This window comes from Mirounga leonina, unplaced genomic scaffold, assembly GCF_011800145.1.
Source record: "Mirounga leonina isolate KUSES-001 unplaced genomic scaffold, KU_Mleo_1.0 Mir_224, whole genome shotgun sequence".
NCBI classification, from domain to species: domain Eukaryota; kingdom Metazoa; phylum Chordata; class Mammalia; order Carnivora; family Phocidae; genus Mirounga; species Mirounga leonina.
The window spans coordinates 12683241-12691806 of NW_023270615.1; the positions used below are offsets into that span (position 1 = coordinate 12683241).

Genomic DNA, 8566 nt, shown 5'->3' on the forward strand with positions numbered 1-8566 from the left:
TATATATATATATATATATATATATATATATATATATATATATATGTTGTCTCTTTAAAATTTTGAGATAGTTTCTTCTAACAGATCAAAATATACCCTAAGTTGCTAGTGTATGGTTTTTTTCTACTCCCCTGCCTGATCACATTCTCTCCCTCTTTTTTTCTTCTTTCTTTTTTTAAATCCTCTTCTTTCTGTTTTCAAACAACTTCTTATCAATTCCTTTTATAAAATTTTTTATAATTTCCATCTTTACAGTCATATTCCATCCCTTCATCATATCAACCCTTATTTTGTACATATATAAGTTTTTCTTTCTTTAAAATTTTGGGAGGCACTTTCTTCTAACAAACCAAAATACACCCCAAATCTAGGGTGTGGCACTGATCTATATACCAGCCTGATCATATTTGATCACATTCTGGTTTTTTGTTGTTGTTCTTTTGTTTTGTTCTGTTTTTGTTTTTATCTTTATCTTTTTCTTTTTTTTCTTTTTTCTCTCTTTCTCTTTCTTTTCCCACTGTTTCAGGTCTTTTCTGATTTGTTTGGAGTATATTTTCTGGGAACGTTGTTACCCTGTTAGCATTTTGTTCTCTCATTAATCTATTCTCCTCTGCACAAAAGGACAAGACGGAAAAAATCACCTCAAAAAGAACAAGAGGTAGTAGTGACTGCCAGGGACCTACTCAATACAGACATTAGTATGATGTCGGATCTAGAGTTCAGAATCATCACTTTAAAGATACTAGCTGGGCTTGAGAAAAGCATGGAAGTTATTAGAGAAACCCTTTCTGGAGAAGTAAAAGAACTAAAATCTAACCAAGTTGAAATCAAAAAGGCTATTAATTAGGTGCAATCAAATATGGGGGCACTAACTGCTAGGATAAATGAGGCAGAAGAGAATCAGTGATATAGAAGACCAAATGATGGAAAATAAAGAAGCTGAGAAATGATAAACAACTAATGGATCACGAGGGCTGAATTTGAGAGATAAGCGATACCATAATATGAAACAACATTAGAAGAATTGGGATCCCAGAAGAAGAAAGAGAGAGAGGGGCAGAAGGTATAATGGAGCAAATTATAGCAGAGAACTCCCCTAATTTGGGGAAGGAAACAGGCATCAAAATCCAGGAAGCACAGAGAACCCCTCTCAAAATCAGTAAAAATAGGTCAACACCCCAACATCTAATAGTAAAACTTTATGAGTCTCAGAGACAAAGAGAAAATCCTGAAAGCAGCTCAGGAGAAGAGATCTGTAACCTACAATGGTAGAAACATTAGATTGGTAACAGACCTATCCACAGAGACCTGGCAGGCCAGAAAGGACTGGCAGGATATATTCAGAGCACTAAATGAGAAAAATATGCAGCCAAGAATACTACATCCAGCTAGGCTGTCACTGAAAATTGAAGGAGAGATAAAAAGCTTCCAGGACAAACAAAAACTAAAGGAATTTGCAAACACAAAACCAGCCCTACAGGAAATCTTGAAAGGGGTCCTCTAAGCAAAGAGAGAGCCTAAAAGCAACATAGACCAGAAAGGAACACAGACAATATACAGTCACAGTCACCTTACAGGCAATACAGTGGCACTAAATTCCTATCTTTCAATAGTTACCCTGAATGTAAATGGGCTAAATGCCCCAATCAAAAGACACAGGCTATCAGATTGGATAAAAAAACAAGACCCATCGATATGCTGTCTGCAAGAGACTCATTTTAGACCCAAAGACACCCCCAGATTGAAAGTGAGGGGGTGGAAAACCATTTACCATGCTAATGGACACCAAAAGAAAGCTGGGGTGGCAATCCTTATATCAGACAAATTAGATTTTAAACCAAAGACTGTAATAAGAGATGAGGAAGGACACTATATCCTACTTAAAGGGTCTATCCCACAAGGAGATCTAACAATTGTAAATATCTATGCCCCTAACATGGGAGCAGCCAATTATATAAGGCAATTAATAACAAAGGAAAGAAACACATTGACAACAATACAATTATAGTGGGGGACTTTAACACCCCCCTCACTGAAATGGACAGATCATCTAAGCAAAAGATCAACAAGGAAATAAAGACTTTAAATGACACACTGGACCAAGTGGACTTCACAGACATATTCAGAACATTCCATCCCAAAGCAACGGAATACACATTCTTCTCTAGTGCCCATGGAACATTCTCCAGAATCGATCACACCCTAGGTCATAAATCAGGTCTCAACTGGTACCAAAAGATTGGGATCATTCCCTGCCTATTTTCAGACCACAATGCTTTGAAAGTAGAACTCAATCACAAGAGGAAAGTCAGAAAGAACTCAAATACATGGAGGCTAAAGAGCATCCTACTGAAGAATGAATGGGTCAACCAGGAAATTAAAGAAGAATTTTAAAAATTCATGGAAACCAATGAAAATGAAAACACAACAATTCAATATCTTTGGGATGCAGCAAAGGCAGTCCTAAGAGGAAAGTATATAGCAATACAAGCCTTTCTCAAGAAACAAGAAAGGTCTCAAGTACACAACCTAACACTACACCTAAAGGAGCTGGAGAAAGAACAGCAAATAAAGCCTAAACCCAGCAGGAGAAGAGACATAATGAAGATCAGAGCAGAAATCAATGAAATAGAAACTAAAAGAACAGTAGAACAGATCAACGAAACTAGGAGCTGGTTCTTTGAAAGAATTAACAAGATTGATAAACCCCTGGCCAGACTTATCAAAAAGAAAAGAAAAATGACCCAAATCAACAAAATCATGAATGAAAGAGAGATCACAACCAACACCAAAGAAATACAAACAATTATAAGAACATATTATGAGCAACTCTATGCCAGCAAATTAGATAACCTGGAAGAAATGGATGCATTCCTAGAGATGTATCAACTACCAAAACTGAACCAGGAAGAAATAGAAAACCTGAACAGACCTATAACCACTAAGGAAATTGAAGCAGTCATCAAAAATCTCCGAAAACACAAAAGCCCAGGGCCAGATGGCTTCTCAGGGGAATTCTACCAAACATTTCAAGAAGAATTAATACCTATTCTTCTGAAACTGTTCCAAAAAATAGAAACGGAAGGAAAACTTCCAAACTCATTTTATGAGGCCAGCATTACCTTGATCCCAAAACCAGACAAAGACCCCACCAAAAAGGAGAATTACAGACCAATATCCCTGATGAACATGGATGCAAAAATTCTCACCAAAATACTAGCCAATAGGATCCAACAATACATTAAAAGGATTATTCACCACGACCAAGTGGGATTTATCCCTGGGCTGCAAGGTTGGTTCAACATCCGCAAATCAATCAACATGATACAATACATTAACCAAAGAAAGAACAAGAATCATATGATCCTCTCAATAGATGCAGAAAAAGCATTTGACAAAGTACAGCATCCTTTCTTGATCAAAACTCTTCAGAGTATAGGCATAGAGGGTACATACCTCAATATCATAAAAGCCACCTATGAAAAACCTACAGCAAATATCATTCTCAATGGGGAAAAACTGAGAGCTTTCCCCCTAAGGTCAGGAATGCGGCAGGGATGTCCACTATCACCACTGCTATTCAACATAGTATTGGAAGTGCTAGCCACAGCAATCAGACAACAAAAAGAAATAAAAGGCATCCAAATCGGTAAAGAAGAAGTCAAACTCTCACTCTCTGCAGATGATATGATACTTTATGTGGAAAACCCCAAACACTCCACCCCAAAACTGCTAGAACTCATACAGGAATTCAGTCAAGTGGCAGGATATAAAATCAATGCACAGAAGTCAGTGGCATTCCTATACACCAACAACAAGACAGAAGAAAGAGAAATTAAGGAGTTGATCCCATTTACAATTGCACCCAAAACCATAAGATACCTAGGAATAAATCTAACCAAAGAGGCAAAGGATCTGTACTCAGAGAACTATAAAATACTCATGAAAGAAATGGAGGAAGACACAAAGAAATGGAAAAACGTGCCATGCTCATGGATTGGAAGAACAAATATTGTGAAGATGTCAATGCTACCTAGAGCAATCTACACATTCAATGCCATCCCCATCAAAATACCATCCACTTTTTTCAAAGAAATGGAGCAAATAATCCTAAAATTCGTATGGAACCAGAAAAGACCCTGCATAGCCAGAGGCACATTGAAAAAGAAAAGCAAAGCTGGCGGCGTCACAATTCCGGACTTCCAGCTGTATTACAAAGCTGTCATCATCAAGACAGTATGGTACTGGCACAAAAACAGACACAGAGATCCATGGAACAGAATAGAGAGCCCAGAAATGGACCCTCAACTGTATGGTCAACTCATCTTCGACAAAGCAGGAAAGAATGTCCAATGGAAAAAAGACAGTCTCTTCAACAAATGGTGTTGGGAAAATTGGATAGCCACATGCAGAAGAATGAAACTGGACCATTTCCTTACACCACACACAAAAATAGACTCCAAATGGTTGAAAGATCTGAATGTGAGACAGGAGTCCATCAAAATCCTAAAGGAGAACACAGGCAGCAACCTCTTCGACCTCAGCCACAGCAACTTTTTCCTAGAAACATTGCCAAAGTCAAGGGAAACAAGGGCAAAAATGAACTACTGGGACTTCATCAAGATAAAAAGCTTTTGCAAAGCAAACAGTCAACAAAACCAAAAGACAACCGACAGAATGGGAGAAGATATTTGCAAATGACATATCAGATAAAGGACTAGTATCCAAAACCTATAAAGAACTTATCCAACTCAACACCCAAAGAACAAAGAATCCAATCAAGAAATGGGCAGAAGACATGAACAGACATTTTTCGAAAGAAGACATTCAAATGGCCAACAGACACATGAAAAAGTGCTCAATATCGCTCGGCATCAGGGAAATCCAAATCAAAACCTCAGTGAGATATCACCTCACACCTGTCAGAATGGCTAAAATTAACAAGTCAGGAAATGACAGATGTTGGCGGGGATGCGGAGAAAGGGGAACCCTCCTACACTGTTGGTGGGAATGCAAGCTGGTGCAGCCACTCTGGAAAACAGTATGGAGGTTCCTCAAACAGTTGAAAATAGAGCTACCATATGATCCAGCAATTGCACTACTGGGTATTTACCCCAAAGATACAAAAGTAGTGATCCGAAAGGGTACGTGCAGCCCGATGTTTATGGCAGCAATGTCCACAATAGCCAAACTGTGGAAAGAGCCAAGATGTCCATCGACAGATGAATGGATGAAGAAGATGTGGTATATATATACAATGGAATATTATGCAGCCATCAAAAGGAATGAGATCTTGCCATTTGCAATGACGTGGATGGAACTGGAGGGTATTATGTTGAGTGAAATAAGTCAAACAGAGAAAGACATGTATCATATGACCTCACTGATATGAGGAATTCTTAATCACAGGAAACAAACTGAGGGTTGCTGGAATGTGGGGTGGGGTGGGAGGGAGGGGGTGACTGGGTAATAGACACTGGGGAGGGTATGTGCCATGGTAAGCGCTGTGAATTGTGCAAGACTGTTGAATCTCAGATCTGTACCTCTGAAACAAATAATGCAATATATGTTAAGAAAAAAAAAAGGTAGCAGGAGGGGAAGAATGAAGGGGGGGAAATCGGAGGGGTAGACGAACCATGAGAGATGATGGACTCTGAAAAACAAACTGAGGGTTCTAGCGGGGAGGGGGGTCGGAGGATGGGTTAACCTGGTGGTGGGTATTGAGGAGGGCACATTCTGCAGGGAGCACTGGGTGTTATGCACAAACAATCATGGAACACTACATCTAAAACTAATGATGTAATATATGGGGATTAACATAAGAATAAAAAATTTAAAAAAAAAAAGTGATAGGATTGCATTGCTCGTAGGAAGTGCATTGTTAAGAACTCCTCCAATTCAATGACCTTGCAAAGACTTTGTATGAAACAGTCTTGTGTTAAGTTCTACCTGGAAATTCTTCCAAGTTGCACTGGGATTTCTTTTTTTTTTTTTTTAAGCATGGGTTATTTATTTATTTATTTGACAGAGAGATAGAGAGCACAAGTAGGCAGAGAGGCAGGCAGAGAGAGAGGGAGAAGCAGACTCTCCACTGAGCAGGGAGCCCGACGTGGGGCTCGATCCCAGGACCCTGGGATCATGACCCGAGCCGAAGGCAGCCGCTTAACCGACTGAGCCACCCAGGTGCCCCTGCCCTGGGATTTCTAAAACGATGAGTGTCTAAGTGAAAAATCAGTCCGGGTATGAAACAGAAGTCTGCGACAAGAATTCAATTGCTACAACCTTGTCTGAAGAATTAAGCGACAGTGGGGAGGACAGGAGGTTGCAGAAGGGTAGCTCGGGAAGCACCTGCTATGGGGGGAGGGGGCAGAGGGGATATGGCTGGGACCATACCCTGAACCTGGAGCACGTAATGCAGTGCAATCGTATAAATGCTGGTGGTTCCAAACTCCAGAAGGACCCCTTCCCAAGGCCTGGAAAGTAGATTGCCTCCCCTCAGTTGCCAACCCATCTTTCTAAGGGCGTGAGCTCTAAAATCCTGGCTTGTGTTTCAGGTGGCTGCACTAAGCAGGCCATGGCAAGGAGCTGGCCATCCCCGATGCTCCATGCCGTGGACCTGAGCCTACCTAGCCTTGGCCTTTGTTCTCACTAGTGGCTCCCGTGAATTGCAAGGGGAAGTAGGCATTGGGGTGAAGAGGCCAAAGGGCAAGTGCCTTGCAGCAAACAGGTCTGGGATGTGGCTGTTGGTGTGTTTGCACCTCCACAGCACTGTCTGTAAAGCGGGCACATGGATGCCCCTGTCGCAGTGGGGTGGGAGGGAGTGACCAAGCCTGTCACTGTTCCTCACTCCTGACTGTGCTTTCCCCGCAGGCGCCAAATGAGACTGGAATTATAGAGTGTGTTATTTGAAAGAGCTTTATAGTTTCAAATGTTAATTAAACTCGGCCTCTAAAGTATTGCATGGTAAACACTCTCAGAAGAGCTCCCTCTTGAACAGATGAGAATGATTAAAAATCGGTTTTCCTACCTGGGGTGGGGAGGTGGGACTGGCGATGGGGGTGGGGGTCAGGTGGGGGATGGGGTGTCATGCCTGGGGGTGGGGTGGGGTGGAGCCAACCGAGGGTCCTAGAAACCTGGCGTCACCACCCCCACCCCGGCCAGTTGCTCATCAGGACCAAGTGGTACATGCGTGGGGTCATCCCAGGTCCCCATCATTGATCCCATGCGTCCCACAGCCCCCAGGCCTCGGGGACCATCCTTCCTCCTTTTAGTTTACATGGCAGACGAGAAACTGGTGGTGGTATTTGGAGTCCCAGGTGCTCAGGGAGGCTCAGTGGCCCAGGTGCTCCTGGAAGTTGGGATGTTCAGGGTTGCCATGGTGATGTGGGACTCTGGGCCTAGGGCAGCAAAGAAGCTGAGGCTGCAGGCCGCAGAAGTGGTGCGGGGAGACCAGGATGATGAGGCCAGCTTGCTGTGCGGGCCCTGACTGGGGCCCACGCTGTCTTCATCATCCCTGACTACTGGGGAAGTGGCAGCCAGGAGCGGGAGGTCAAGCCAGCGAAGCTGCTGGCTAATCTGGCCCAGTGCCTGGGCCTGCACTACGTGGTCTGCGGTGGCCTGGAGAACATCGAGAAGCTGATGGCTGGACCACTTTGAGGGCAAAGGGGAGATGGAGGAATATTTCCAGGACATTGGAGTTGCTGTGACCAGCATGCAGCCATTCTGCTATTTCAAGAACCCCTCTCCTTCTGCCCCAGAAAGCCCCAGGCGGAAAGAGCTGTTTGCTGAGCTTGCCCATGGGTGATGTGCCCATGGATGGCATATCTGGGACTCACCTGGGTCCTATGGTGCTCTGGCTGCTGAAGATGCCAGAAGAATACGTTGGCCAGAACACTGGGCTCAGTACCTGCAAGCACCCCATGCAAGAGGGTGCTACCCTGCTCTCCCAAGGAAGGCTGTGAGCGATGCCAAGACCAGCCCAGAGGACCGGAAATACAGCTTCCCTGCAGCCTAGGACCTGGCCAATACGTTCCCTTTCTATGCCCTGAAACCTGAAGGTGACCTTGAGCTGACCTTGAGGTTCAATCTCAAGGCCAGGATGCTGGACCCATGGCTGGAGCAGCACAAAGGGGACTTTGCTGGGCTCGGACTCGGCCACCTCTGAGCCCTGTGGGGTGAAGGGGGTGGTGCAGTCACAGTGATCTGTTCTTGTGTTTAAGAAAAATAACTTTTTAAATATCTGTGCTTACACAGAAGAATGATTAAAAATCAACATGTATTATTTACCTATAACCAGTGTTTCAAAAATTTGGAAGCTCCCTCTCCCAAGTAGGTTGACCTTTCCTGTCTCTTTTATATTAATAATTGATAAAATCTCTGTTCACAGAAAAATCTTAAATACAACTGGAATAAAGGACACTTCGTTTTCCTGCTCTAAAGAATTGGTTTTACTTGGTATTACTCAGGTCGGTTTTCACAGCAAAGCCATAACTTTTATTCACTTCATACCATGTGCGGAGACAAGCATCATGCTCTGCACTTACCAGGAACTTAACAGATACTAGAT

At 42.9% G+C, this 8566-nt stretch overlaps 1 pseudogene; it reads left to right on the plus strand.

Moving 5' to 3' along the window:
* The first annotated feature begins 7276 nt into the window (after positions 1 to 7276).
* Positions 7277 to 8213, plus strand: LOC118026250 (annotated as a pseudogene).
* The last annotated feature ends 353 nt before the right edge of the window (positions 8214 to 8566 follow it).